Source organism: Bacillus rossius, chromosome 12 (assembly GCF_032445375.1).
Source record: "Bacillus rossius redtenbacheri isolate Brsri chromosome 12, Brsri_v3, whole genome shotgun sequence".
NCBI classification, from domain to species: Eukaryota; Metazoa; Arthropoda; class Insecta; order Phasmatodea; family Bacillidae; genus Bacillus; species Bacillus rossius.
In genome coordinates, this window is record NC_086339.1 from 26,248,939 (window position 1) to 26,267,324 (window position 18,386).

The window sequence follows — 18,386 nt, forward strand, 5'->3', positions numbered from 1 at the left end:
TAATGCCAATTAAATTAAAAAAAATTTGCAGTGGTTGTATAACAAGCAATTGCTCTGTTATTTCCAATACATAAGTTGTTCAGTTGCAGCTGCAAAGCAGTATACCTGCCTAGGGAAGTTATTAAGACCATAAATTGTGTGACATAGATGTTTAAACTTACTTTTTGTGTGGGCCTGCACGGTCGAACTCAAACTTACTATCCTGTATAACTTCAAAGCAAACCCATTGTGAGCGAGTAAGTAGTTTTACTCGCCGTTTTCAATCTCGCCCAGATAGTAACATCTCGTTCACATACCTACGAGGGTTTTTCACCAACGAGTAGCTAGCGAACTCACCATAATTATAGTACGCTATACTAGCGTGTACTAGTAACGACTTTGTATATCGACCTCGGTTAAATCATTTGGAAATAATAACAGCCTAAAAGAAGTCTAGATTTTCCACCGTAGCTACGCATGCGTCAAAATCGATGAGCGTGCCAGTACCATAATATTATGAAGGAAAAAATATTTTTAAACGTTATTAAAAATGTATTCGGTGTTAAAAAAGGTTAATTTTAAATTAAATTTCATAACCATTTTATAATCACATAAATTAAACATGCATTCACGGTGCAGTGTGTGATTGAAAAACATTGCTCAGTTTAGCTTTACTAAGTGCCATTTAAGTTTGGTCACGTCAGAAATGAACCAAATTTAAATAATGTGAATTTCACTCTTTTCCAATACCTTCAGACAAAGAATTTCAAATAACACATTTCCATTTATAGTGGATTCAGAGTTGCACTTATCCTTTTATAATACCAACATTTTCTACTTCTCTCACCCTTGGTGTGCTGGGGAAGGGTTGGAACGTGGAGAAGGGTGGAACAGAAAGGGATTCCTGTGAAGGGCTGAGAGAAAGATCGACTTTGGAAATTGTGGAATTCGTGGTAGTTTGTTAATTTTACATAAGTCCAATTTCCATTACCGTCATCGTTCTGTACTATTCATTCATATCTCGGAATACATTAATGGCCGTGAGCGAATTCAAGTGTTCAGCGGTTTACGACACCGAGTACTTATATTGGCACTGTAAGGTACTACAGCAATTCGCCCGAGTACAATTTTAGACTCAAAAATGTTTTTTTAAGGCAGCCAAACATATTGTTAATATATTTTTAGTAAATAATTATGAGCCTAGTCAATTTATTTTTACATTGGATATGGTAAATAGCTGCAATAAATCCAAACACATGTAATAATAGCCATCTATTCAAAGTTCGTAATTCATTTCACAAAATAAAACTATTTCATGAGCATAAATTTGTTAAAACATCTTTATTACCTGTTAACATATAAGTTTTAATATGTATGTACTTGTATATAATAAATATGAAACCGATTTTACTAGCATTTTTGTTCCTAGTGTCATTAAATTCAACCTAATAATCAGTTTTCACAACATAAACGTTTATTCACCAGTTCGGACACAGCCTCATGACGTCACTTCCTGGGACAAGTGCTAATCGTGACACGGTCACGAAGCAGCGATGTCGAAAGCGCACGGTGAGGAGAAGCGAAATGTCGCAGTCGAGATTGATTTCGAGAAGGGATGGACCAACAAAGTCCTTAGTATTCGAAATATTCTATATTCGAGGAAAAAGATTCGAAGAAAAAAATATATCAGAGGAAACTAAGTAAATTCAATAATTCAACAGCGATAACCTTTTGATATTTACTAGGTAGATTTTTTCTTCTTGCTTATCACGTTAACATTCCCTAAGATATTTTACTTTTAACATGTCATTATTTAAATAAAATTACAGTACCTATTGGCTATGGAAACTTAGTTTGTAATTAAATCATTTAAAGGGTAGAATATTTAAACATCATAGTTAATATTTTCATTTATTGTACATTAATTATTATTTTTTACTGTTGACACGTCAATTCAGTAGCGAGGTAATCACTGGAAATCGAAATTCAGATTCGAGGAAATTGGGATTTGATTACTTTCTAGTCTATGTGAATTTTTGCTAACTCCAGTAAAATTTTTCACGTATACAATAACATTTTTTCCCCAGTAATAACAAGCAATTACATTTTTATCTTGTAGATTAATGTACTTTCTATGCAGCAGTGTAAATACAAGTTATTTTTTTTTATTTATAGGAACACAATGAAGAGTTGGGTGGTTCTTAAAGTCTGTGTCACAGAACTTGTCTCAAATTCGACGGATTAAAAAAACTGTACCAGTGGTAAATACTTCCCAAATTTCATGCGCAAAGCAACACACGATGTTTGTTTGCGAACTTGTTTTCTAACATTGGTAGAGTGATAAGTAGACCAATTTTAACATGAATTCCGACAGGAATGTGTATGTCTTTAATCTCGGATTGAGTGTCACTTCGGCTGTGGATTCTACACCGCTTAAAATCTCTTAAACTATGAAAGCTACAGAGCTGAAGTAAATGTATCTTAGCAGAGCAGACTTTTCTCGTGGTCGTTGCGTATGACTCCTCCAAGTTAACGATTGCAGTGATGACGTAAGGAGCTTTGGTGGGGAGCGTCGAACTGCAGTCAGTGAGAGCTGTGTCTCCGGAAGTAATTGACCGGTTTAAGTCACTCTTGAGTGAGCACTCAGTGGTTATATTTCAGTAGAATAACTATAAAGTTACTAACTTGGGTTTTGGAGCCATTAATCGCAAAATGCCTAACCGAAAACTGGTTATGTTGCAGAAAACAAATAAAAAGAAAAACAGGCGAAATCGCCCGAGCAGAAGCAATTTTAAATACAGAGAATTGCTGTAGGTATCGAATGAGGCAGAGAGTTGACCAGAGAAATGAGCCAGTGGGGCAAAACGAGCGTCCGAACGATGCACGAAATTTGCGCTCGAGTGAGCCTCAGTCGTCTACCTCGCGAGAAGCGACGGGGAATGCAGAAAATTGTTTAGAAATGGACGTGGATATGACCTATGATGATTCTGTTGAGTCAGTTGAGCCAGTGGTTGTGAACGATGGGCCAAGTTTGTCACGGTTCGGTGTCTCAAGTCGTCAAGTAAGACGTTCATTGAATTCACGTAAATTATTTTATTTACACAACGTTCCCGTTAAGCGTGATGGAAATTCATTAAAAAAAACTCTGGTGAATGTAGCCCGAAATACAGCCTGCCCAGAATATTTTGGGAACTTTAAAATTTGAGACAAGTTTCATGACACCGTATATATCATCCAGAATCACTGACATTCAAACAGTGCGGTAACTGCATTCGTACCTAAACCAACTAATAATTAAACGAAATGGGCAAATCATTAATATATAATTTTAAAATCTAACTAACATTCCTAAAACATTTACAATTAAGAGACATTTAAAACATATTAAAAATCACATATTTGTAACATTAGTTGTATAAAATGTTATAGAAACTATGTCCATGGTCCAAATGGTCTTTAGTACTGTTACTAGTTAAATTTTATGCAACATAGATTAAAGCCCGCCATGGAACGTATTCATAACTCATCGTCAAATACAGAACTAAAACTGCAGTAAACAGTTAAATTTAACTGCAGAACTGTGTAAACTGCTTGAACATAAATCTTGATTTTTCGACATTAAAAAAAAATTGTGTACAATGTTTGTTATACAATTTGGTGTAATCTTTTTTGCAACTTTTCACTGCTAAAAATTGCGATTACCTGGCGAACTTAGGAATATAAAAGTTTATAATTCCTCGAACTTCGACTCAGCAGTTGTGATTCGTTGTAATCAAGGTGAAAACGATTGTAAGAAGAGTGTGTTTTTGCTGTAGTCTTAAATATTTTTGAGAGTTTTGTTAATATGATAGGATTATTATAAAGGATTACATTTTTAGAGTAAGTGAACTCAACACCAGTAATATTTTTCGAAGATCCGTGAATAGCTTGCGAACATCGTCCTTTGTAAATTCACTCGAGTAATTTTCTTTCAACGCCCACCCTAGGGTTGCCCCTTAGCGTCCGGAATCCAAAACTTTTTTAAAAAAAGAAGACTTAAACGTTTAAATCAGGGGTTCCAAAACTGTGCGCCACGAGGCGTATCTTCTTTCCCTTCTTCGGAAACTTAACTTATTTACATTCGCGATAAACAATTCTAATCCCGCGCGCTGCATGCACCACTAGCTGCGTTCGCCGGTACTCAAACGCCCCGGATTGCATTCGAAAATGAGATTCCACGTCACAGTTTGTAGGTTTTGCACCCCTGCTTAACTAAAAAACCCGTGCGTTCAGAAGACGTGAACACGTGTATCAGATTGTTCGGACACATGGCCTGGAGCCTCCAGAATGCGCTGCAGAAACGGTGACCTCTGATCGGCTGATTTACAATGTTCACATGCGCTGAGCCAAGTGTATTAATACGACAATGTGGGAAACTCGGGTGAAATTAGCGTTGGTGAAGCGTGAGAAACGTTACTGCATTGATTACAGATTTTTTTTTTTAGAATTTTTCTGTATTAATAATATATTCTTGTATGCCAATTCTAATAAATATACCAATGTGAGCCTCAGATGGCAGTTTTATTTTCATTTCTGTGCCAAGCGTCATGAAAAAAAAAAATCTTTACTATCTCCTCTGTGATTGTACACACATTTCTACTCGGCGGGGCGCAGCGACAAAAAACTAAACCCGTAAGTGCGTCGCGAACTGAAAAAAAGGTTTGGGAACCCCCCCTGCCTCTAAAATTGTTGAACGGTGGACTTGGATGAGTCACACGCTGCCCGCCATCGTGAATCGCCAGAATAAAATCAGGATGGACGTATGGGAAAAAAAAAACAATGCTGGGTGGCGCCTGGTATCCCCTCCTTCACTCTTGCTCTATCTTCACTTCCGTCCATCCACCAATTCCACCAATTCATTGAGGATTTGGTTTGGGGGAGGGGGTGGGCGAAAGAGGGGAAATCCATATTCCAAACATTTCGGAAATATTTACTGCGAGCGAGGAATTTCTTTTTTTTTAATTTTAATTCCGAAATGAAATCTACCCCTCTACTGACCAGCCATCACCACACCAGAGTGTTCACGCCCGGACTGCATGCTGGACAGCGAGTGCCATATCTTTTCATCGGCCGAATCGGTCCCAAAAAAAAAATGCTTGGTGTAAAAATAGTTTGGTGGGGGGGGGGGGGGGGAGCGTTGGGGGGTGGGGGAATTTTTTTTTCTTTTCCCAAAGAGGTATGATTTATTCGCATTACAACGAAAAGTAAAAGGAGGATTAAGAGGGAAGCGAGAGGGGAGTGGGGGGTCCGGTGGCAAAGAGATTCCAAATAATATATATATATCTACGTCTGTGATGCGGCGGATATTCGTTAGGGAAAGGGGTCGACGAAAAAAAAAAATTTGAAGGGTTTGTGTTGGGGGGGGGGGGGGGGGGGGAAACAAGGTTTGCTTCGGGAATTCTCACGCGAGCTCCGCATCCACAGCGAGATTGATTGGTTTCGCACCAGACCCGTTTGCCTGGCGTTCGCGTCGCTGAGGGGCGGACAGAAGTCGGGCAGCATAGTTTCTACCCGTGGTTGTAGCGGGAACGGGTGGGGTGGTGGTGGGGGGGGGGGGGGGTGGTTTGGGGAAGGGGAATCTCTGGCGCCATTTACTTAATTAAAATTGGCTCAACCAACTCTATGTCTGTCTCTCTCTCTCTTCCTCTCCCAAATAACCACTGCGCCTTTTGTCTGTCGCGGACAATATATTTTTTTTCTTTTCTTTCATCGTTCTTTCCTCCTCGGGAAACAGAAAGAAAGCACACACACACACTGAAGGCTGCTCAGACGTGTCGAGAGAGTCTGCCCCCCTTCGGAACAATGACGCCCCGTCTGGCCGCAGGGGATGCAATCACTCTGAGTGGGTGTACACCCGCCGGATTCATCACTCGATCGACACGGCAGTTTTCGAGGTCGTTCGAGGCAGCCAGCAGGGCGTTCGTTCCAAGTTCAACCGAGGACCCGCGTCAATAAACACGCCCCATTTCAAGCCCTCCATCCCCCTCCCCCCCCCCCCCCAGCGGTATGTTCCGTCCAGACGCTTCCTGCTGAGTGCGAACGTGCTGCTGACGTAATTAAGGCGTCTCTTTTGGGGCCGCTTGCAGAGACGGGCGAGAGTCAAGTCCGAGCAAAAACTTGGCAGGTTATAATCAAATGGAAGAATGCTCCGCTTCGCCTCAAAGTCACGACTGTGCAAGCCGGCCTTAAGTCTCACTGCGCAAGCAAGACCAAATGCATTTTATTTCCATATTCAATTGATTACTGGAAAAAAAACTGTTCCGCAGTGATTAACTACCCAAGGGAGAAAAAAGAGCTTAAAAAAGGTATTCTACAATTAATTAATGCTCCTGTTCGGAGAGCGTTCGGATAAATTAAAATTTGGGAATTTAACAGCTCTTATTAAAAATGTTCGAAAACAGCTATTTCATTACACCTTATGTCGGTTATGGGTCGAATACATTTTTTTTTTAACTTTTAAATAGCAGGAATCTTGAATTAGATTATTGAAATAGTGCATCTAATATTAATATATAACTCAAAAGTCGAGAATAAACTATAATAGGGGGATAACACAGAAATTCCAAAATTAAAAATACATACATTATATATATAATAAAAACAATTTTTAGTCAAATAATTTTTATGATGTGCACAGTAGCTGGTGTTTAACACAAAGCTGCTGTATATTATTGTAGAGCAAATTAATGCATGCCTTATCAGGTAGAAAAAATGGTGTTTAAAATAATTCTGAATTTTTCGTTTTCAAATATTTTCATTGGAATAATTTTTTTCTGCGAATATGAAATCTTTCAAAACTAAATATGTTTGAAAGGTTTTTTTGAAAATTTCAAACATCAAATGTGACGAGATTTAATGCCCAAGTTAAACAAAACAGTGTGAGTGTTTCAGTGATCGTCAGAGATGTGTAACATATAACCTCGGTAACAAGCAAACTCATGTGTTCTCATGTCGCAAATACACGAAACTTGGACTCGAAATTTCTCGTAGAACTCTTTAAAATAATGCCGAGCGTGATAAATACATACGTTATTTGTGTTTTCAACTAATTTTATTCAGGCGAATCGCACGCAATTTCCGCGACCGCCGGAACAGCTACGTTGAATATTGAATAATTTGATTAGCGGACTGAAATTTTAAACTACATAATGGAACGGTTCCGATGAAAGCGAAAAAAACTTTCAAAAAGAATTACTAACCCCGGATTTGGACCTGATTTTCGACGAGGAAATTTATTCAAATACTGCCCATCTTGTAAATATTCATTAAACAGCTAATATCATAAAGTTTCGTTTGCCTTCTTGAACTTTGGTTTGCGCCATCCGCCACAGATGGCAGCATTGTGGTTGTTACACATTTACGTTCCTTGCGACTTTATTGTTACATTCATGAAATTACTCCTGCGAAATGCCGTATACATAAAAAAAAGTTCACTTTTGATTTTGAGTATCCTTTTAGTAGCCTACAAGCTGTTAACGCGAAACATAATTAGGGGATTGTGGCCTGAAAATTGGACTCGTAATGATTTTTACTTTTTTTTAACAGTTCACCTGCCCGAATCACAGCTTTTGATAGGTAAAAAGAAATCCTTTACCTTGGATTTTTCAATTATTTTGTATAATCTCAACGTTCAATATTCCATCCAATTTATTGCGCGTAAGTGAATGTTACTGCAAAAAAAAAAAATTGTGATTAGCATGCAACAAAAGAATTAGCCTAGTTAACACCGAAACATAAAGAAAAAAAAACATTGCAATCCATTTGAGCTCTAAACAATCGATTGCCGTGTAACCTGACAAGCATTTTCTTCTCAATTGAGAGAAATTTTTTTTAATGGCTTCCTAAACATATTTACTCAAACTCGTTAAACTGTGTCCGTGTAGCCAGAGCTCTGAATTTCCCCGCGCGAAATTCAAGCGAGATTTTCCCCACGCACCGAACAATACTACACCGCTGTGGATTTTATAAAGGGGGAAAAAAAGGGGGGGAGGGTTAATGGACCGCGTTGCTCGGTCGCGAGGGACCAAAAAAAAATGGTTCCCCGTGGGATTTAATTAATCCAGCGTGACGGTGTGGTTATTTTCGGCTCGCCACTGGATGACATAACAATGCCATATCCTTTTGCGGACCCGTTGGGGGGCAGGGGTGTGCGCTACGTGGTAATTTGCAAAGTCACGGCCGGCCAGAGAGCCAGGACGAAGAACCAAGTTTTAAAAATTGTGAATCATAATCAGAAAGTAAGTAAATTAACAATAGCGAAGAACTTTTCCGAAAAAAAAAAAAAAAAAAGAGCTAAGGGAGGAGGTAAGGGTATTTGGACGAGATACTTAAAGATTCACTAGACCCGAATCGGATGACCAAATAATCTCTGTTCCTGCATCCTTGAAATGTTTTGACGCAGGTTATTCAGATTAGTTTCTGCTACATAAATTAAATTATCACATCATTTTGTACGTCATATTTATTTCAGGATTGTAGGTTGTCTAGGCGATCGTAACTAAAATGATATGTTTGTTAGGTTTGATCAGAAAATTAAAAAAATATCGTGAAAATATATATTAAATCTCGCAAAGAGGATAGTTATTTATAGTTATTTATTTTTGATTTGGACCGAAAGGTAGTACGAGCAAAAAATGAATTTAGGATATGTTCGGGACTGATCGTTGATCAATGATTTAGAGTGAAAGAAAAAGAAAATGAGAGGGGGGTTAAAAAATGAGTCCACTTGGAATTAAAAAGCCGCCTCCCCTCTTCACTGTAAAGGCAACCTAACCTTGGAAACTGGGATGATATGCCAACCAATAACAACAAAGCTTGGTTTTAAGGAAAACAATATTTTAACGATTCCTGCTTATTGCATGCATATAGATAGGCTTAGACCACATGGTGAGATGTTGTGTCTGTTAACCCCACGCGCAAAAACCTTGGGCCGAAGATTCAACCCAATAAACTTCTTCTTTTCTTTTTACCTTTCATTCAGAATTACGCTCTTGCTACAGAATATGTATTTTAAGTTCGTTTTCCATCGAATCATAACATCAAAACAACCTATAGGTGAGTTAGACAAAACGTAATGTCCAGTTTCAGTGTTACGTACCTGTGGCTGATTGAAAAAAGGTCAACATTTAAATACATTAATGAATCATAAGCACAATTTTGTTAGCCACACTAATATAAATGTTGACGGATGACACAGTATCGTGTAAAGTTGCATGAGTGTAACTTAGGCTTGTTTTGTTCTGGGGTACAGATTAAAAGGAATTTCTTTTGTATAATATGCACTGCTTATAAATCTTCAACATCACCCAAAATTAATACGTGCAGCATTGTCCTGATTCCCGCCCCGTCCTTAGTAGTATCTTTCGTCCAGATCCATAGCTATGTTTCCTGTAACAACTTCCTTGCTTAATGCATGATTCTTGCACCCGCAAGAAAGAGCCCAGGGTTTGCCGTGTGTCCATGCGGGTTTTAACTGGGCCCAACTTATCTTGTTATAATCTGCAGTTAAGCTAGAGGAGTTAGTCATGGCGCCAATCGCTGCCATGTCTGGCCAATCCCCTCCTAGCACATGATGCATGTCACCCCTCCTGCATGGCTAAAACCCTGCATGATTAGGCGTATAAGCTTCGGCCTGAGACGCACTTAGATGCTTTCCTACCCAGGCTCCTCCCAAATAGGTTAGGAAAAAAAATCGCTTATAATCTGCTTTTATAATGCATGTTGATATCTCTTTAGTACGCAGCTATTAAAACGAAATTTAACTGAAATTAATTTAAAAAAAAATACATCAATTCATCTGTCAGCATTAAATTATTAATGGAGGAGATGTTTTTTCTTGTAGTGATAAAGAATGTGAAAGGGGAGAAACTTTTCTTTAGAAATGTTTAGTAAAAAAATTAATCATTCGGTAATGAAGTAATTAAACTGAAAGTAATAAGTTGATTTTAAAATAAAATTCGTGGACTAGATAAAGTTTAACCACGGTACCTTCTGCCAAGTTTCTAGCAGTTAAAAACTTTTAGTGTTCCACTTTCACAAGCATACACGAAAAACCTGATAATCATTCAGATAATCTCCCGATAATTTTATCCTGGAAATAAAAGGACAAATTTATATTCCCCCGCTCTTAAATATTTTATAATTTTGATGTAATAGTTTTGCTAAATTCATGTTATGTTTTTCTCCCCCCTTAATAAACGACACTGGCTTTGCAGGGGTGGATTAATGTTTAAAACACAGCAACAATTCTTTACGCTCTTTGAATTATTCTTTGAACGGGAGAAGAATTTTTTAAAAACATTATTTTGCACATACGAGCACACCATTGCATTGTTTTCTCTGTGTGTCATAGAGAAACCACAATAATTAACAAGAAATATGAATACACCAAACAACATAAAAACAAGCCACAGTCATCCGATGTCAAATGTGAATATTAATAGACAGCACAGAATAAGTCGGAAAAAAATATCACGGCACAAATGAATACATCAACAAAAAAAAAAAATGGTTTGTCACACAATGCTACAAACTTGGGTTTTTCAGAGTTTCCGGGAATCCGAATTTTTATTGATGTCTGGTTGTTGTACAGAAAAACTAATACATTTAAAAGGCTACACACAAACGATTATTTTTAAACTGTGTACAGCAACATTAAATGCCTTTAGTTAATCCTAGGGTTGACACAAATATTGGCCTTAAATTTTCTAATAACCATAAAATAAATACGTATTAAATTTATGGAATACTTTATGAAAATTAACGATACTTATATCGGACTCCTCCGTTTGAAAGTTTTGCCAGCGGAGTGACGTCAGGAGCCGGTGGCCGCAACATAAACCTTTGTAACGGGCGTCTGGATAACGTCGATTTTAAAATGGGAGCCAACCCCCCCCCCCCCCTCCAAAAAAAAAACATACACAGAGGTAGACAATTCAGAGGGTAGGGGTTATTTAATTTAATTCAAGGCTAAATGTATAGTCATGAACTTGTGATGTTAAATGCGTAACCATCCAGTTTTTTTTTTTTGATAAAGGCCCAGAAAGAGAGAGTTTTTTTCCTTATTTTCTCAACTCCATGCAGTTGGTTTCATATCTGAAGGTCAACTTAATATTTGATTTTTAGAATAAAGTCGTCACGCCTAATAGCGGGTTTAACATCATGAATTTATTGAGAGAGAAAAAAAATGAGCAAGACACGAATTTATAGAAGCAAAGTAATTAAGGATGCTGCCACTTGACGCGGTGTTACCAACAAGTGGTCGTTCCCGGGAGTGCTCCTGACGTCTGGACGCATCGTCTCGGCCTGTGCTGTGCCGGCAGTGATTGCTGTCTCTCCCGTCTTGGCGCGGGACTCTTGTTGACGCGTGCCCGCAGCGCGCCAAAGAGACCCAGCCACGGATTACCTGTCGCGGCACGTGCTATGTCTCTCTCCGACGTGCCTAGAGGCGCGCGGCTTTCAGCTGCAGCGGGACTTATCAGTTCTGAGAGCCCAGGGCCTTTCAGAAGTCCAAGGTCGCATTTGATGGCGTTGTTTGAACTCGGGGGGGGGGGGGGGGGGGGGGGGTGAACAACTCTTTCTTTAGGAACATTGCCTCGTCTCTGTTGATTTTCAATAACGACTGAAAACAAATGCTGGTGTTCTTAATGTTTAACTTTTTTACACAACGAAGCAGTCTGATAAATGAATTGATTTCGTATTTAAATATTCATGATTTAAAGAGGAAATTTATTCCGATGAAATAAACGCAGTCCTATTTAAGGATTGAATTATTATAAAGATCATATCAAACTCTTAAAACATGGGTGTTGCAACCGACCACCCAACATTGAATGCACATTGAATGTTCTTGAATGTAGTAGAATAAAGCGGCCACCGAACTCCCAGTATCGACCACCAAACATCAAACCTCATTGAATATACTACATTGAATGAAAATGTACTAGAATATTCTGGAATGTACTAGAATGAACTAAAAATATGTTTTTTAAGATTGCACTTGAATGTTGAGGTATATTAACCAGAAATATATATATATATATTCTGAATATTTGTGACCACACTCAAAACTAATTAAAATTGGAAAATATAAAAAAAACTTCCATTTTTAAAGCAATTATGACACCATATATTAAATAGATACATGTATAAGATTTTATCAAACCGTTACCACATAATTTACTTTACACTTGAAATAGTATTCTATTTAAATGCACATTATAAAGTAGGCTTACAAAATAACTCTTATTTGTATTGTACACTAGAAGAATTGTATGCATTTATGCAATTTTAGTCAACATATTAGTTCTGCCTTTGTATTCTCTTAAATCAGTATCTTATTTTACAAAGCACATTCAATGCAAAACCTCAACAAAAGACCACCATGTCGAAACGAACGACAGTTTTATATCATCATGCAAAAATACATTAATTATACAACATGCATTCCTGCAGTACAACTGAGGGTTACACTACTGAAGGCGTTGATAATTTTGGCTATTTCAAAGCCAGCAACCTCTTAAAATTTGTGGTTGTTTTTGGAATTACCTTCTGTAAATGCAGATTAATTAATATAGTAAAATTAAAACAGATGACCGGCAAAAAATATTGAAGATAAAACTATTTTTTAGTAATAGCCTCATGTCTTCATAAAAGTAAAGCAAATACAGACAGTGTTCTAGTTGAACTACTCCCTTATGTACTCTTAATTAATTAGATAAAAAATACATTATTATTAGGAAAATACAAAACCCTTGTTTGGAATGAAGCGTGTTCTTGCACATTTTTTTTTCAGATTTCTAAATTAAAACTTTATAATATTAAAGGTGTACATAGTGGTTTAAAATTACGCGTTTGTTTTTAATTCGAATACTGCTATTGTAATTGTTCTGTTACATTAGACAAACCAACACAAATATAATAAACGGTTTTGTGAATTTAATAAAATCATTTTAACTTGAAGTATTGTAATAATATTATTTCCTAAAAATACGCTAAGTGGAAATAATTTATTTATCTATTTTACTTGACAATGACGTAATCAAAAACAGCAACAGAGACCAGGAAAATTGAAAAATGTTAATTTGAGTGGACAAGGTATATTGTAATAATAACACAAGCCAATGTAATATTTATTTTTCAAAAACGAAAAAAAAACTTTCCTATTTCTACCTCTTTAGTTAGATTTTGCTCATTAACGTAATCGTTTAAAATTTTCCATAATTTTATATTATTAATAGGTCTGGAAGTAATTTGTTTAAAAAACACGGCAGTTATCACTTGTATGAAAAATTCTTTATTTATATTTACTTTTTTTTTAGTCTAGGTACAAATGTTACGAAAAACTAGGCCGACATTAATCGGAAGCCGCGTTTTGATTAACATTGAAATATGCAGCCCTTCTTCGAAATGTACATAACTAAATGACCATTCAAATACCACTTGGGTCTAACATATTTCGTTTTGCCAAGGAGGACGCTACTTACAATATTTCTCAAAATGGCAGATTGTAGCATGCGAAGGTTTTTGCGAACTCTTATTAAATTGAGAACCTTCATTTGCCAATATGTTTGCCACCCTGGAAAGGAATATTACTTAATGACCAGAGACAATTAAACACGCAGTGTAGTTTTTCAAGAGGTTCTTAGTTAAAAACAATTTTTTTTTTTTTACAGTTTCTCTAAAGCCGCGAGCTGGTCCGACGTTAAGCAACTAGTTTCGAAACAGCGCAGGTGGGGGGAGTCTTCATCTATTTAATTCAACGGGGGAAGTACTTTGGGGAGTGTTAGGTGGTCACATGACGTGACCGCGAGCGCAGGGTTGCTGTTGCGGGGTAGCCTGATTAGCAGCAGCAATGGCAGGAGGGGGGGGAGGAAGCGGTCTGGACGGGGGGGAAAGGGGGGATTAAGAGAGATGGTGGAAGGGGGAAGGGATTGGAGCGATGTGGCGACGCGGTAGTATCTGGCCCTAATTGGCACGGCAAAGCATTTCCGCCGGTCTTGGGGCAAGGTGGACTGTACGGACGCTTCCACGAGTAAGTCCATCACATTCCAAGTTCAACCGCTACAACGTGCAGCTTCGCGGTCGGAATAAAAAAAATTAAAAAAAAAAACGAGCCAGTAATGTGTCCAACTCAGTGCTTACCAAAGATGGCGCAACACCTAACCTCGGTAACGCGCCAATTCACGTGCTCTCATTTCGCAAATACGCTTATGATACGCAACTCTGACAAGAAACTAAACGTTGCATTCTTAAAAATAACTTGATATCTAAATGTATGGACGTTAAATCACACGCAGTTTCCACGCACCTGCCGCTGGATTTCTCCGACGTAGCAGCTATGTCGTTTATTGAATCATTCAATATTAATACAGAAATTTTAAACTAAATAATTAACCTGCTAAAAAAAAAAAGCGAAAAAAAAATTGAAAAAAGGCCCAGCATGTTAAACAGTTAATACAATAAAGTTTCCCTTTAGCTTTGTAAACTTTGGTTCGGGCCATGTGTCACAGATGGCAGCACTGTGGTTACACATTCCCGTTCCATGGGACTTCCGTTCCATTCACGAAATTACTCCTGCCGAATGCCCTGTACACAGAGCTCAGATGTTACACATTGAAAATGGATGCATGTCGGCCACACGCGTAAGAAGTAGTGAAACTTTACAGAGAGAATAATGGGAAATGTTTGAAAAACACTATCGTGGGTTTAAAAAAATCTTTAAAATTCTTGTGTCCAGGTATTCAGTGGAAATAATGAAGAAAATAATAAGATTAAAGAAAATTCTTTTTAGTTTCCAGCGTTACGTAAAATGAATCACTGTTGCGTCGCTTCACGAACGCTTACCCTCCTCTCTGATATCGAGTGCCCCACTCTCCTGATCTTAGCAGATTAACTTACCTTTTTTTTGTGTTATCACCGTGACTTACAGTATCGGCAGTACATACATTATTAAAAAAACACCATTTTAGCAAAATACGCAAATTTTCATTGTGTTTGGAGTATTTTGAATGTCACTGAGCTAACCTGATCAACATTATTTCATTCTAGCTACGATCATCTAGGCGTGCGCCAAACGCACTCTCCTGGAAAAATAAAATTTAAAACAGAATTTATGCATACGGTATACGGCATTTGTTCGTGAATGGAACGGAAGTCGCAAGGAACGGAAATGTGCAACCACGGTGCTGCCATCTGCAGCGGATGGTGCGAATCAAAGTTCACAAAGCCAATGGGAATTTTAACCAGTTAGGCAATATTTTTTTAAAAAAAATTCCTTTTCGAAAATCAGGTCCAAAGCCAGAGTGTGGTATTTTTCCAGAGTATTTTTCGATTTTATCGGAACCGTTTCTTTATATAGTTTAAAATTTCAGACTTCTAATCAAATGATTCTATAGTGAACGTAGCTGCCGCGGCAACGAATCCTAGCGGCGGGTGTGGTATGTAGTTGAAAACACAATATCCGTACATATTTATCACGCTCGGCATTATTTTAAAGAATTCTAAGTTAAAATTTCTGTGTCAGAGATGCGAATTACAAGTTTATTTGCATCACGAGAACACATTATTTTGCTCGTTACCAAGGTTAAATGTTTACACATCACTGGCGAGTATTTAAAAGACTTCCCTCACGTGTTTTATTTTTTTTATAGAATGTAATTTATGTACTCAGCAGATTTAACCGATGGTTAATTCAATAATTTTAAAAAATATATATAATAAAAATAATCTGAAGATGCGTGAACGTGGAATATTCGGACGCCTGACTTGAGTTAAATGAACGCTGGGTTTCCTCTGCCCTAGCCCCGTGTGTACTTATGCGCGCGCACGAGACGGGAGGCTATTGCGCGTGCGCAGAGAGACAAGGAAAAACGAAGGAGGGGAGGGCGGGGGTCTTGTGGAGGGGTGGTCGCAGGAGGAATTGGTGGGGGCAGAGGGAGGGGTAGAAGGAACGGGGAGCGCCCACGATTCTCTTTCAGTAGCTTCCCGGACGCCGTCGCCGCGTCGGTATCTGCTCTTAACGCCGGCGTCGTCTTTGTCGCTTGTCTCCGACTTCTTCCGTACTCATCTCGAAACAAAAAACCGAAACGACCGCTCGGCTCCACGCGCGCGTATTTAATCTTGTTTCCATTTATTCTTTTCTTTTTTTCGCCCGCTTGTCGAAACGATATCTTTTTTCCCTTCCCCTTCGCCGCGTATCGCGTTCGACGTGCGGGGTTCCGAGTGGAATTCGCTTTCCCAGCTCCCGACTGGAACGAAAAAAAAAAAGTGCGGGGTCTTCCGCGGTCACTTGTAATCTGGTTAGTCGAACGCACCATATTTTTTTTTTTTTTACTCTAGGATGAAGATATGTTAAATGAATCGAAACGAATTTCTGATAAAACTTGAATTTTCAGACCCGGTAATGTTGTGATCACAGTGGAAGTAGGATTAATCCACACGTCACACAATTCATACTGGGAAAAAAAATAAGGCCAGTTTGCTTCTTACGTTCATTTCTGGAGTACAAGTGATGAAATACTTAGCATGCATGGCTTGTAAGAGTTTCAAATAGCTTACCATGTTTCCCACGTGAAATATGGGCGTTGGTGAAATTACTGATGGCGTGTTGATGCTTTCGATTTCTAAAATCTTGCAATTATAGACGACATGCTCCAAAAAGAAAAAAATAATAATTCAGAAATCTTGATTAATGTTTTTCTATATATCATTGTTTGAAATAGTTTCGCATTTTTTTCTATAGTTTAGTCTTTCCACAACAAAATTAATGTAAAAAATTTAACGTTGGCTCAGACAAGTTTACATTAAATCAAAAAGAAAGGATAGTATGTTAAAATGATTTCTGTAGAATTGTATCATTCCATTTAAAGTAGCTTTTAAATGCATATTAATATTTGTTTTTGTTTTGTATTTTGTTTATAGCGGAAAAGTGAAAAAAACATTTAAAAAAAAAATAACACAGGCACCAACCAGGTCACAGATATGCGTCCATGAATATTGTCGCTTCACTTTGAAAGCGTAAACGTGTTAACAGCGAAGGATTGTTCAGTAAATTTGAATGTTGTAAAATAAATTAAAGGGAATATTACGAATATTTGAGCGTGGGCAACATGATAGAACGTTTTCTAGTGTTTCGTTGCTAACCGCAGTCCAAGATAAAACATTGGTTTAAAAATATATATATATATATTGTGCATAACTTATCTAATCTTGTCAAAAAAATTAGGGTATCATACCAAAGTAATTAAGAAACCAGACGGGAATAACAGTGTAATCAGACAAATTAAAAAATTAGGAGTATTAATATTAGATTAGTTCTGGGTTGTTTCGCGTTCCACGTTTCCTACGGGTGAGAACACACAGTTCATCATGTTTCAACCTGAATCGCTGCTCATCGGAGAACAGGACGGATCTGAACCCGTCCACGATGTTTCTACAGGCTGCGCGGTGCTATCTCGCCTCTGGGACGCACGCCACGGGCCTAACTGCATAGTGGCGCCTGCTTGGAGACTGTGTTAAGGGGGTGCCTCCCATTTCAGGTAAAGATTTTATATTTAAAGTAATTACAGATAAACTTGTAGACTTTTTCAATTGTTTAACTTTCATGAAATGAAAAATATATACAGCGCATACTTTTTGCATAATTAGCTGTTAAAGTTACATTTTTAAACGTTTTTGGGTTGTAAAAATAAGGAGAATTTAATTTATTGAACTGAAACTTTTTAGGTTTAACTGCAATGCCACTGGCTACTTCAAAAAATGGTTTGAGTTTCTTCCAGAAAATATTAATTAATTTTACCTGACATTTCAAAGTTCTCAAATTTGTTACGATTTGACAGCCAAGAAACATGAAATAAGTTTTTGTGATAGAAATGCAAACTATATCATGAAGTAGCCAGTGGCATTGTAGTTAAACCTAAAAAGTTTCATTTCTGCAATAAATTAAATTCTCCTTATTTGTACAACCTAAAAACGTTAAACATGTAACTTCGGCAGCTAATTATGCAAAAAGTATGCGCTGTACATATTTTTCATTTCGTGAAAGTTAAACAATTAAAAAAGGTCTAAAAGTTGATCAGTGATTAATATAAATATAAAATCATGACCTTAAATGGGAGGCACGCCCTTAAGGACAGTCCGAGATGACAACCCTGAGTCCTGTTTGCTGTTCGCAAGGCCACGATGCAGTAGCGCTGCATTTTCTGCTCGCTGTGCCGACTGGTTGTCGATAGACGCTGCCAGTACATAGCTCATACTCCTGCTGAAAACACCTCTTACCTGATACCCTAATTATTTTTGACCGGTGTCCATAATTTATGCGTGTGTTTATACATAACAGTTTTTGATGTAGAATTGTTTAGGTCGGCGTT

General features: G+C 37.7%; 1 protein-coding gene across 1 annotated transcript in view; it reads left to right on the forward strand.

Annotated features, from left to right (window-relative positions):
* Positions 1-16,013: 16,013 nt before the first annotated feature.
* Positions 16,014-18,386, forward strand: part of LOC134537276 (alkaline phosphatase, tissue-nonspecific isozyme-like) — a 440,124-nt gene continuing 437,751 nt past the window's right edge. The window contains exon 1 of the mRNA XM_063377549.1: positions 16,014-16,316. The gene's annotated coding sequence lies outside the window, so the exon portion shown is untranslated. The remainder of the gene's footprint in view (positions 16,317-18,386) is intronic.